This window comes from Strigops habroptila, chromosome 2 (assembly GCF_004027225.2).
Source record: "Strigops habroptila isolate Jane chromosome 2, bStrHab1.2.pri, whole genome shotgun sequence".
Classification (NCBI taxonomy): Eukaryota; Metazoa; Chordata; class Aves; order Psittaciformes; family Psittacidae; genus Strigops; species Strigops habroptila.
Genome location: NC_044278.2, coordinates 85,303,769 through 85,317,876, shown reverse-complemented (window position 1 = coordinate 85,317,876; position 14,108 = coordinate 85,303,769). Strand labels below are relative to the sequence as shown.

Here is a 14,108-nt window from a genome sequence, read left to right as displayed (position 1 = left end):
CTGTTGAGCTCAAATCACTACTCTTGATCCTAAATAATGTTCTTATCACAAGTTTGCTTTTGTATTTCTGATAACAAAATGGTAATAACTTTCAATTTCAAGTAATCAAAAACATAATTTGAAATCTAGTATTTTATTCATGATGGTTACTGAAATACATGTTTGTAAACATAATCAAGTATTTCTGGTGTAAACAATTCTCAGAATATTACCCACAGAGATATAACCATGGCCTATTCCTTCGGAATAAAGCACACAGCAGAACTCAGTATGTGAAATTTGTGAAAGCAAATGTAAAATAACCTAGTTCAATAGGGCTTATTTATGGCTAGTGGATAATGTAAGCCCAAAAAATTTCAGAACAAGCATACAGAAAAGCTTTTTTGTCATACCTCAGCTGTCAAGAATTTTTAAAGCAAACAAGCAAGCCAAAACCACAGTTTCTTAATATGGTAAGAATATGGAAAATAGTCCTGTACAAAACCACCTACATGCTAAATATAGTACGCTGTATTTCAGTAGTGGGTGCAGGAGTGTTTCATAAAAAGCTAAAAGAGGCAGAGAAGATTGATAAATAAAGATATGATTTACAGTTGGAATTGTATGAAGTACTTACTAAAACTGAAAATCTTTGAAAATATGCTAAACTTTTCTAACCCACAAAAATTTAGGTTTCAGGCCAGATTGAATGAAACATCTACTAAAACAAAAGCAAACAGCTGCACTGACTGCATAATTATTTTTTTTTTCTATTTCTTTAGTTGGCATTTTTTAATGTGACAACAGTCCAAAAACAAGGTGAGATTCAGTTACCTGAACAGAAATGTCTAATGCCATACAAAATGCCTCAGAGACAACCTGACACGGCAGATTACGACATATCTGCTGTGTCATAACGCAGATCGAGCACAGGACTGCTAGGTCAGCTACACTATTCTAGAAGAGAATTATACTCATAGTATGCTTGAGCATCCCAAGCTGCATGAGACAACTATGTTCAGGCATCTGATTACCACCCAAAGCACCCACATTTTTATTCCTTACTTCTCTGATACTCAAATAGCTAAGAGAATTTTTTACTGTTTCCAGACATGCAAAATTGCACACACACTTTTGATTTCACTATTATGCACAAGCCTTTTTTTCCTACCTGTTCAGCTAATGTATTAGCGCTTTAAAATAATGCCAGCATAACAATTTCTATTTGTGTTCATTCTGATCTTACCCTTAATAGGTTCATCCTACATATCTTCAGGCAACTAACTATGGTACCTACATTAACTCCTTTTTTGTTCTAGATTCTCAGCATGATTTATCACACTTAATATCTAAACCACCTTCTGCAGTTACTACTATTTTCCTTTTAACTATCCAAGAAATGCTAAGTTAGCAACTTCAGCTAGCTACTTAATTTTAGAGAGACCCACAGATAATTTCTCAGTTGTGGCAAAACTAAGACTGAGCAGAGATATGTGGCAACTGTAATAAGCTGGTTCTTCACCTTCATGCTCCTCTTATCTCAGATACATGAAGGGCTGGGTGGCTAATGATAAAAGTTGCTTGGTGGTTTAGGGCTGAAATTGAGAATAAATCACAGGCTTGTCTCTATGCGATATGATTTGAGTCAGATGACTGGTGGGATGGAGACAGTGGCATTCAGAGCACAAAGGAGAGCTCTTGCAGCAGGAAGACCTCAGACCTGAAGTCTCTTATTTCTTATTAAAAATGAAATATTTATTCTGCAAAACAGCAGCGCAGCTCTCAACCTCAACTCTTTACCCAATTTAATGTTAGAGCAATTCATTGCTTTTTTGCATGATAGTTTTCTCAAATCACTCTGAAAATATGGAGACTTGATTGTAAACAAGAGCCTCTGGAGGTTTATTCAGATTCAATTACAAAAAATAAATATAATCTAAAGACCTTCTTCCCAAACCCCAGCAACCTTTCCCACCCCACACAGGTGTGTGGATATAAGATCAATACTAATCCTGCATTACATGCTGTTACTGCTTCAGGGCTTTCTATGCTTACCAAAAAAGTAGACAGACCATCATACGGAGCATTCTCCCCTTCTTTTCCACTATAGCAAAATTCTAGACCCTCCACTCAGGGCCTGAAGTTTTTACTCCTGCTCTGTGCTCTATCTGGTGCCCATAGAAACAGACAGAAAGTATAAGCATTGCAACTTCCAGTAGAGAAAAAAATGCATTTAATCCTAAGACTTCAGTCCAATTCTCAGAGTTTGTACAATAAACTGGCTGGTAAAATACCGTCAGGGCTTTTCTTTTAACTAATATTAATTTTTATATAATCTATTTGATTAGAATTTATTTTAATTTAAATCACATTATCCATTACGTGAGTCACTGATTCCTCAAAATCCAAGATTACTTACTTTCAATAGCTTACAGAAAGTTTGTGGTTCCTGAAGGAGACAGACTAAAAATGTACTTTAAATTGCAAAGAAACAAACAAACAAAAGGACAAGGGAAGGGGGCAAATGCTGGAAACTCAGAAGGGACCTAGAAGTATTGTGAAAGCAGAAGTGGTAATGAAGCAGAGAAGACTGGAGAGAAATTGTCATTACTGGAGGGCTCTCCCAGACAACAGGCAAATCTGGATTTACTGCAGTGGAAGAAGAAAGGCAGACTGGGTTTAAAGATGTAATTTTGCAACAAACCAGGCTTCATCCTTTCTACCCTTCATGAAATATATTTTTGCTGAAATTCTGTTTTTTAACACAACCCTTCAGACCCCCAAGAAATTTTTCTTATGCACCCACACTGTGTTTTTTGGCTTGAATAAGTTTGTTAGTAGATAAACACTGCCGCTGCCTCATGCTTGAAAAGTTTTGAATGTAATTGACTGTCAATGATATGATGATTTATAATGCAATCTGCTGCTACTTCTGCTGCTGCAGATAACTCTAATTTGCCTCTATTGTATTAGATATTATGAACTTGACAATCATTTTCAATTTTCCTATTTGGCTTTCATTCAGGTTGATGTGGCCAGTAGCAGTGAATTTTCATTGTTCTCCCACGAAAGCAATAAAGGAACAGGAGTTTGCTTCATATGAAGCAGTTGCCTGTTTCCAAAAGACACATTTATTGTGTAATGAAGCTTCTGCCAAGCAAAATATTTAGGAAAAGTGTGGACTGGAAGTTTTATGTTTTACTGAATCAAATACTGGCCCAGTTGTGCTACCGGGAAAATAAGATAAGTGACAGAGAGAAAAGGAGCCTACAAAACATGATGGATGCTGTACCAGCTTGTTAAAACTACAAAATTCCATAATTCTAGTCATACTCAGACCTGAAGGCTTTGGCTGCTCTAGGGAAGACAAGATGAAAGAGATTGATATGGTATGGTTTCTGTTTTGGGGGAAAACTAAGAAGGACTGGAAAGGGAAAGTGATAGAAAAGACCCCAGTGCATATAAAAATGAGTATAAAGATACGCTTCCCAGACAAGCAAGTACCATTTGACAACCCTTCAATTTACAGCTGCTCTATCTTGAAAGGCAACTACTCAGAAAGGTAAAATATTTGCTTATCACTAGACATAGAGATAAGCAAATCAGTCTTAAAGTGATACATATTAGACTATGAAAAGTCTGTGTGGTTTTGGATAACCTAGCTTCCTACCTCCCAGCTGTATTTTCTCTCCTTATAAAGGAAATATAACGACACCTGTATTTGCTTTGGTATGCACAAACAAAATGTAAGATGTAAAAATGACATATTTCTAGTTCACGTAACAGCTTCTATTTACAGAGTTGCATCTGTTTCCTCATGTACCAAAGTTTTCATACTAAGTATGAAAATTCAATTGTAATGTCACGCCAGCTACCACATGGAAGAACGAGCAAGGCCCTATTCTGCCTGATCCATCACCAAAAAGGAAGTTTCAACAAGTAAATTCTATTCTGTGGGTAAGAGATGAGAGACAGCTTTAAGATCTCGAACCCAGTGTGAACAGCTGGCAGTTAGAAAAAGGTATTTTTTGACTTGCAAGCTAAACACATTTAATTGGGAAGTCATTGAGAAAGCATAAATATGGAACTCCATACAGTCATTTTCACATAGTTACCTTTTGACTGTAACTTCATTTCAAGAATGACATGATTTACAGTGTCATGCTTTCTGTGTATGAGCATTAACCCCATTATCAATCATCCACAATAAACAACACTGCTGTAGAGATTAATTTAATTTCCAAATAATATGAAGGAACTTTTTTAAAAACAAAATTTTCAGAACCTTAGGCCAAGTTTTGGGGAAAATTAAATGGTTTTCTCCTTTTCGCCAGTTCAGTCTTTACTAGCAATCATGCTTTACACTTGTTCTTACTTAAAATATAAAATATCACCAACAGCAGCATAAAGAATGTTATTATAAAATATGTGGAGTGCACAAATACAAAGGTTGAGAGAAACTGATATTGTTTGCAGGGCACTTGTTATAGTAATTCAGGATTGGAAAGCATTAAGTGATTGCTTTTCCCTTGCAAAAAAATTTGTGAGAATCTTTAACTAGACCTTAAGCATACATTTTAAACCTTTTACTTCTTTAGAAACAGGAAATATTTTTATTAGTTGAATGATATTTTTTTCTGAAAGGCTTAGGAATATTTATTTTTTTATAATTTGTTCATGAAGCTTGTGGAAGAAACAGAAGATACCCATCCTTGATTAACTTAGGGGGGAAATGCAAGCAATCCTATAGTGTCTTCAACAATACGAATTTGTATTGTATAATTAATTTGCAATCACACATCAGTGAAGCCAGCTGCATCACTTCCGCTTTAATGACTGGAGTTGCTGAAGAAGAGATTTCTGTTGGAGACAAATGTGAAACTGATTACAGATTCTAACAGGGAATCAGCTAGAACAGAGAAGCTAATATTATGATGTGGAAAAATGCCTGCGGTTACACACAGATAGGACACAAGTCAACAATTTAACAAGATAAAATCTTTTGCATGTGATCTATTTTCAAATAAAATTTTACTTTTACTCTCCAAGTAGAATTTCAAAGATGCTCTGCCACATCTGCTTTATTCACACAGAGCAACATTTAAGGATAGAAACTCAGCAGTGATCTGTGACTGTACACCATGAGAGACAATATGGATTACATTTCTCTACACCAGGTGAAGGTGTGCTCCAAGTACATATGCGCAACATTTTCTCAGTCTTGAAACTCATTGATCAACTTAAACGAAAAAACATCAGCTGGCTTCAGCAGCCCTTGGAGACAAATGAACAGGAATCACAACTGCATCTACAGAACCACAGCCCATGCATCCAGGCACAAACTTTACTCTTTTTTTCCCAATGAAATAAAAAGAAAAGACCTTTACTTCACTGTAAAAGCAAGTAAAACCTGTTGTTCAGCAAAAATCTTGTTTAGTATACCTGATTTGTGTCAGTATAAACTGCTTCAAAATTTAAATGTCTTTCTGTCCCAGAAAGCAGGGGCAAAACAAGAGAAAATTTGCCTGAGAATAGAAATGCAAAATTACAATGTAGCCACAGTGCAGGAACTTAGCAAAATCTGCATGTTCCTACAAGTTTGATATCATATATATATTTGCTATAATTTTGAAGAGTTTTCAAATGATACTTTATTCAGTAAAGTTGGAAAAAAAACCTCTTGAGATACAGGCTGGTTATGGTTGACACACTAAATTGTAATTCATCCCCTCCTGCCTACCGTGTTATTTGTAGAGAGAGAGGAAGAAAAAAATGAAGACAAGATTTCTTGGTGGCTTGTTTAATCTGCTAAAACCTATTCGAGGTAATCCCTGCTCCACAGTGGCTCCCAGTGGGACATGTAAGCTGGCAGCAATACAAGCATTCCCCCAAAAAACTGCAACCGAGACACCTCTTTTAAAACGTATTCTAAGAGCAGGGAGCTGAGTTCTAAAATAAATAAATAAATAAAAAGGAAAAAAGTACATTTCCACATGCAGTTGCCAGTATGGCACCTCAAGTTACCAACAGAAAATAAGAAATCCCCTGTGCCTTTCTTCGTGTCATAACATCTAAATGGAGAATTATTGAAAAATATGTTTAAAAATGAAGCACCACACATACATAAGCTGAGTTCATGGTCCTCTCTGGAGCTGACCTATGGGCTTTCAATCTTGTAACAATCTTAGCTATATAAGCAAAATTTCAGCCTTCTGTGCTTTAACCACCAGATTAAGTTTTCAGGGTATATCTTGATCAGAACAGTTACATATCCTAAGTGTTTTACTTTCCCTATCATGCCAGAGAGATTTCTGAATATAAATTTCCAGGTAGGAAAAGGTATTCACTCTTTAAACCAGAAACCCTTTGAAATTTGGTGTCTCTATTCATTGCTCTATCAAACAAATAAAACAAAAACCACGCACAAAACCGTGCCTTAACATGCCATGCTATATACAGCTCCTCTGAACTGTGGTAAGCACCACCTGAATCCCACAATGTGTACTGAGCTCAAAAAATAAAGTTATTATTAGAGCTTTTATGAATATATAAAAGCAATCCAGTGATGAAGATTTTCCTAGGATTTTACAGTGCAGCTTTGCTACTGAAGCAGCAGCATGTAGTTAAAGAATTCGGTTTTTCTAAAGAGACTCTTCCACATGCACACTTTGATGACAGCATCATAAAGGTATTCTGATTTAAAAAAAAAATAGAAAAAGAAAAAAAAAAAAGAAAAAAAAAAAAATCCTTACTATTTTTCCTGAATGTTATCCTTTCCTTCTCCCCCTCACTGCTACAGAACACGCAGACCAACATTTTCAGACCTGACACTTAACGGCTCAGCTCTTGAATCCATGTGGGGTATATTTAACTGCAATTTTTATTCAATTCACTATGGGTGCAGACACTTAGCTTTACACACTGGATCTGAAAGCTTTGGTTATAGTTCAGACAAAATTGTATCACTGGGTGGGAAACCGTAATATCAGAACTGGTGAAAGACTGTGTTCCTTTTAGATTGTACTACATAGCAGAAATAGAAGAAATATTTAAAAGGCATTGAAAAAGAGATGGTGTGGTGTGGGGTTTTTTTGCGAAACTGAACTGTAAGATTGAGAGAGAAAAGGGGAATTTAGCTGTCATGAAAAGAGCTGGACTGCCAGCTTCAGAGACAGTTTTTGTCTACAGAGAGAACTGCAAGCAGCAAAGAACACTAGAATGCTTATTGTCAGTGAATAGCCTAATTTACCTTTAAAAGTACCTCTGAAGATGAAAAGAAAGTTAATATAGCTGTGATAACTGAAATAATCTTTGCAATCTCCATTCAAGTGAGTGAGGAAAACATGTACAGGAGACTCCAAATCTAAATCTTCAGTCTTTGTCATTGTGGAGGTTCCTTATCTAATTTAAATATTTGTAGTAATTTTGTTGTTGAACATTTTATTATTAATAAACAGCAATTTATTTTTTTTCCTGATCTAAACCTTTAGAGGGTGTTCTTAGTGTTTCAGATACTTTCTCAAATACTTTCTCAAACAAACAGAAGTGCTAAAACATCTATTTTTCCAAAATGGCACTTAAACGAAACCAAATTTCTCCTGTTTCTAAGTCTTGTGTTCTACTGAACTTCAGTTCCATGTTGACAGCCCTGTTGTGCAAACCACCTGGAGCTGGGGATCACCTGGCTTCTGGTTTTCTTGATGCAGAGACAGAAGTCCCAATGCTGATGGAAATTTTGTGGCTGCATGCATTTAAGTATGCCTCAGGGGCACAATTTATAAAATTATCATACAGATTAGCATCCACTCAGGGTATGCACCGATGCTTCCTTTCTCTCAGAAGAAAGGGGTTACAAAGAGCAAAAGCTTCGAGTATGCAGGGCTTGCTTTTGTTGGAGAGTCAGAATGTGACCAGTCAATACATGCATCCAGCTTTGGGGCATTGTGCAGCTAAAGCCTCAGACTCATTTTCAGGGCCTGACCTTGATCTGTTTCTGAGTCCAGTTTTCTAATACAGTGCAAGAATATCAACTTAAAATACAAAATGGGTATAAGAGAAAACCAAATGTTTCCTTTAAGTGTCCACTGTAAGAGCTATTTTCAACATTGTTTGTCTTTTGTTTTATTTTTCCATCTATGCAAAATGGCCTCCTGTTCTTCCTGTAGAGCAACTTGAATTTCAAATTAATAGCCTAAAAGAAAAAGCTCTGGATCAACTTCTTCAAATTTGTCAATGACTCTGAACTTCATAAATGACACTAAAAATAAAAATAAAAAAAAAAAAAAAAATTCTTTTTAATACCAGTAAACATCATATGAGTTAAACAGAGATAACATTACAGTGCTGTCCAAAAAATCTCAGAAGTTACACATGGTGGTAATGGGCCTATATCACTTTATAAGGAATAATGGCAAATTAAACAGAGGGAAGTTTTAGGTGTCTAGCCACAGGGTTGCATGCACAGCTGGAAAGGACTGCACAGGTGCAGTTTCACCCTCTACCTAATTGTTGCCTGCCACTGAAAAAGATAATCCTAATCCTCTTCATCTCTCAGCACTCCTGCAGCTGGGAGATAGTTGGTTCTTTCCGATTAGTGGAAAACAGCTTTTTTTCTTCCTTTTAAGGAATACAAGATAAGCAACAGGAAGCACAAGGGCATAAGGGCTGGGAGCATCCTTGTTGGCAGCAGCCTGTAGTTACATCAGATTAGGTATAATGTGATACTATGCCCAAGGCCATCTGAAGTTTCAGCACTGTCCATTACATTTTGGTAGACAGAGACGAGAAGAAGGGAAAGCTCTGCTGTTTACAAGAATTGATGAACTATATATCTAGATGATGGAATTGCAGATTATGAGAGTCAATGCACCACAAATTGCCTTGTCAACCCACAGGTCTAGCCTATTATTAGCAGTATCCTAAAGAAAATTGACACTTTAGCAAGCTGAAGTTTGTTTAAACCCCAAATTTTCTAGTGTAAGCATACATGTACTCCTGCCAATTCCTCTGTGAATAAATTAGAATTAACCTCCAGTCTGTCTTCTCTATCAACCAGACACTGTTCTCTGTGCTGCAATAAAAGTGAGGTTTCAAAACCATTGCCAGGAATTCTTCCTTTCCACCATTCAGTATGAGGCTGCCTCTACTGTTCCTACTTTGAAGACTCATAGATCCCTGTTATTAGTAATAGCTTTATTCCCTAGCCTGGGCCATTACTGGTTGTACCTGACCACAGATGGCTTTAGTCAGAAGCTACAAGTACAAACACACCAAGCTTAGCTCTCCTGTTTAAAGCTCCAGTCAGGACATCACAGATGATACTGGAAAATTTGTCCAGTGCACTGATGGTAACAGACAAAGACAGGTAAATAAAGCAACTTCTTTCTCCACTGTCCCCAGAAACTTCCAGGTATTAACCAGCAGCTGTCATGGCTACAGAGATCAGGATGGGTGAAGACTGACGTCAGTACTGCTATAATAACTCTTACATTTATTCTTCTTCGGATGAAATGGTAAAGCATGCTCTGGCTATCTCTCTTCCAAACACTGCCAAAACAATGGCAGTAGGAAATATTTAAATGCACAGAATTGACCATTCTCATTGATGTTTGAGGTTTGATTTTCTTTTTATTCCAATAGACTGACAGATCTCTTAAGGATTTAACATCTAGCAGTCTGTTAAGCTGACAATAGTAAAAGTTTCAAGACGGGGTCGAAGGGAGAGGGTGAGAATGACAGTGGATAAAGTGAACAGAAAGGAAAAACAAATATTCTTTCATGATACCTAAAAGAACTCCCCCCACCTTTAGAGTAAAATTTAGTCTGTGCATCGGTTTCCACACAGAGACTATAAACCCAAATTATATAGCCACATACCAAATGCACCAAGGGAAGATGCTTCTCTCTTTTCCTTGATAAGGTGTCCCCTTCTGCCACTACAAGATGACTAAATTACTTCACCTGTCTAACTGATCCCAAGCATTCAGCCTGACACTGACAATGGCAGTGTACCTGTTAGTGTGATGGACAAGTGATTGGCAGCATGGCATTTGCTGCTTTCTATAATAAATTGGTTATTATACAATGATGTTGACAATCTAGAGAGACTGCAAATATTAAAGTGTAACTAGGTACAGGCTTGAAAAAGAAAAAAAAACAGGTTATGGGTGAAATGTGACCCTGCATAAATTTTATGCCAAAGGCTTCTTTCATTTTGAAAAGAAAAATATCAAATTTTAAGTATGACACTTAGGAGCAAACTATTCTATTTAAGTATAGCCAACAAATGTCACAAGATTGCAACTCATTCCCTTGATCAGCTTCTCAGGCATATTGCAGCTATAAATGCAAAAAGTGTAAAGCAACTAGTTAAAATCTTTGCAGGACAGCACCTTCTGCAGCCATAGTAAACTTCTTCTTTGACACAACTATTGCATTTTCTTCCCCGTGGTCCTACTATGTGTCTCCCTTCTGTACAAGGATCACTCTGGACCAAGCGTCACTGTTTGAGGACAGGCAAAAGCTTTACCCGTCATTAGCAGCTGGAAGTCTGGAGAGCCTTGGTAGTTAACAGAGTTACCTATGACAGCAGTCTGTAGGCTATAAAATGTACTGGCCCACCTTAGAAAACAAAATTCAGCTTCATTCTGGAATTTAACAACTGGTAAGAAAATTTCAGGGAAATGGATGTGTCATTTAAATGCAGCACCTTGTTCCAAGCTGCTGCCAGTATCATGCAGAATAAACCCATTGTACCAATTAGGCACCTTTGAGGCCATCTCACCCCTGCCATATTTTCATTCTATTTTTTAATTGTGAGGAGTTAGCTTAAACTTTGAAATAAGGAATATTATCCCTAATATTACTCTTGCTAGCATTACTTATCGTGATGATTGATATCCTTGCTCTTCTCTTAAATGTCTACAAACTTTCTAAGGGTTCATTTTGTTTTTATGATGTCAAACTGTAATACATGACAGTGCCAAATTGTTACTGTTTTCCATGAAAGCATTTCATCCTGGAGTGTGTTGCTGTGATTAAACACAGGCAAGACATGCAAATTATAAAACCTGAAGGTTATGATGTGATACCCACAAAACTATTCTAATTATATTGTTTATATAAATACAATTTGACTTTCCTTTTCCTTTAACTGTGATATAACAGATATACAATGATATAGGTTCAGCAGGTGACATTAATTTTACGTGGTGTTCTAATTAAATTGCTAATCTTGGTCCCAGTGGCTACGTTTATCCAAGTAATCTGAACAGCAGCAGGTCACAGCCTTGATCTCTGGCACATATCTGTTCACATGGTCAAACCATTCACTAGCTTGTAAACTGTCCGTTGTTTGGACTGTGAAAACTTCTTACAATCCCTTAAAGCACTTCAAGACAACAGTATGGCCTGAGACTGCTTTCCCAGCAGGCAACCTTTTCTGGGGAGGGAGAACAGACAGACAGGGAAGATGGACAATAAATATTTAGGTGTATGGCTGTGATCAGTGCTATGACACTTGAAGAAGGGAATTTTCCAAATCCTTTTGTTAACTTCTAATAAAACCCAACAAATTCTAGTGAAATGGACAACACATGGAAATACAGACTTTAAATTAATGTTTAAGCAGTAAGCCTTAACTGTCCCTGTCATACCTAGATTTTTTTCAAAAAAGAGAATAAACGCACTGTGCAGCCTTACTGAAAAATTTCCACATCTAATTTTGAAGTGCACAGCTTGAAGCTTTTCTGCAAACAGAAGGCTAATTGCTGATTCATGATGTTACTATTAGAAAAAAATATGCAAAATTCTAGTCACAAGATTTCCATAAAGGAAAAATAGTAAAGCTAGAAATGAAATTATCATACTGTGTGTTCACATGACACTATTAATAATTTATGAATTTATTAACAGCTGATACATTCCTAATGTCTTAATACATTTGTAATCCACAGGAATTGATTATCTACAGATCTAATAATTCAGCATTTTGGTTTATAACCATGAGTTTCTACCACATAATGCAACTTCTACAGATGTGCATAAGGCCATACATAATACATAGTATTCACAAGTACAACATGCTCAGAAAATGCATTGAAATAGCTTCTAACTCTTTTTCAATGTTAGGAGATATTTCAAAATTATTTCTTATACATAGCTGTTACTAACATGCACATGCACACACAAAGACACGTATATACATATACACATACAGAAATATTTTTCTGTTCTAAGTTTAGTGGGGGAAAAGTCACTAAATTAAAAGAATGCTGAAACAAGCAGTTGCACACTCTAAATGACTGCTGTAATGCAAAATCTCAGTCTCACAAAGCTTGCATAGTGACTTGAAATCTATCATTTTTTTCCAATCCAAATGCTATTTTTCAATTCAGTGGGCCTCAAGCTTTTCAACAAACTGGATCAATTTGAAGCTACTCATTCAAAAGGGCTTCTTAAATGCCAGTCCTGGAATTCAACATGACAGAAGAGACAAAGTCATCTTCATTTCCAGTCACAATCAGCTGTGTGCACTGCCCCACATCAGCAGAGGGCCACTGGACTGTGCTGTAGGCACAAGTCGCTCAGGAAAGAGCAAACAGCCTCCCAGGTTTTTTCCAAATTGCAACCAAGGAAAGAAAATGAAATAACTTCTTAAAATACAAAGTGTTATTTTTTAATATCTCTTCCTTCAGACAACTCAGAACTACTATACCAGGGTATGAATGGAAGAAGTGATTGATTTTTAGCTAAGCAAATGAACAGTGAGCCATTTCCGCATACAGGAACACTACCTGCTTCCAGTGACTTCACTTGGAGTTAACTTTGGGCCTCAGTACTTTAACCTGCGTAAGCCCTAAACATGCTTAATTGCAATTATACAGCACAAGCATGTGCCATAGGTCTTATATCAAAGATCTGGTAACAGAAAGAATTCAGTCTCTGACAGCTGTGAAATACTGCTGCCATGATACCATGCTCATGAAGGGGGAGATATAGTAAATAAAAGTTCAAAAGACTCTGGAGCAGCTGCTCTGTCTCCAGTGCGCACCTTTACCCATGTAACCTAACTCTTTGATCTCTTGTAGAAGTTTGGCTGCCTTATGCTGTTTGCAAGCAGAAGGTACATCACTGCAGATCCATTTGTATGCAGCTGATTACTTTCTATACAAATGCTTTAAAAAGCGGAAAAGCTGTGCTGGTGAATAGTACAGAAAGAATGAAGAAGTATAGGAACCACAGCTCATGTTTCAATAAAGGTCACATAAATGGGAAACTACATCAGGATTTTATAGGAATAGTAATGAAAACACAAAAATGAAACAGATTCTCAGATATTCAGGATTGAGAAAGTTCTTTCTGTATTAGTTTGGACATTTGCACTCAGAAAGTGTAGGACCAGACAGAGAAAGTAGGACAATGGAAGAAGTAAAGGTCTATTCCAAAACTTGTCCTACCTGTTAAAACTGTTAGTATAAAGATTTGAGAGACAGAACACAACAGGCATACCTTTTCTTCTTTTTCTTCTTTTTTTTTTTTTTTTTTTTTGGTGCCATCATCTTCTCATCTCCTGTAACACAAGCTAGCAGCAGAACTGGTATGTCAACTGGACACACCTTCAATTCTTAACTGCTTTGAAGCCCAACAGCATGCTACCTCTCATGAGATGGCACCCCATCTATCCAGCTTTTTGAAGTGCTGAGCTACCCCAGCCAAGCAGACAGCATCCTGGCACATCGTTCAGAAAAAGCTCTCCACTCTGCTGTGATGTCACAGCATCTCAAGTGTGGAAGGTTAGGAGCATGAAAAAAAAAGAAATATTTTCATTTCTAGAGAAAGTAAATATGCATTGAGCAGGCCCTAAAATGCATTCTGTTCTTACATTTAGCTGCTGGTTTATGAACTGTGTCACACAATAAATTAAGATTCCTGAAAATACCACATTTGTCTTGCCCTTTTGAAGCTCAGTTGCATCCAAACAAATGAGGGCATTCTGATAGGTGTCCTTTCCACAGTACAAAAAAGGCCATAGGTTTTGCACACATCCAGTTCTGCTGTATTGTTTGCTTTTTATTTCCCCTTTTTACAGTGTTTTCTGATTGATAGTTCATAACCATAAATGGTTGTGG

General features: G+C 36.8%; 1 protein-coding gene across 5 annotated transcripts in view; it reads right to left on the bottom strand.

Moving 5' to 3' along the window:
• PCDH9 (protocadherin 9) overlaps positions 1–14,108 on the bottom strand; it is a 779,374-nt gene that overhangs the window by 519,644 nt on the left and 245,622 nt on the right. The gene's annotated exons all lie outside the window — the stretch shown is intronic.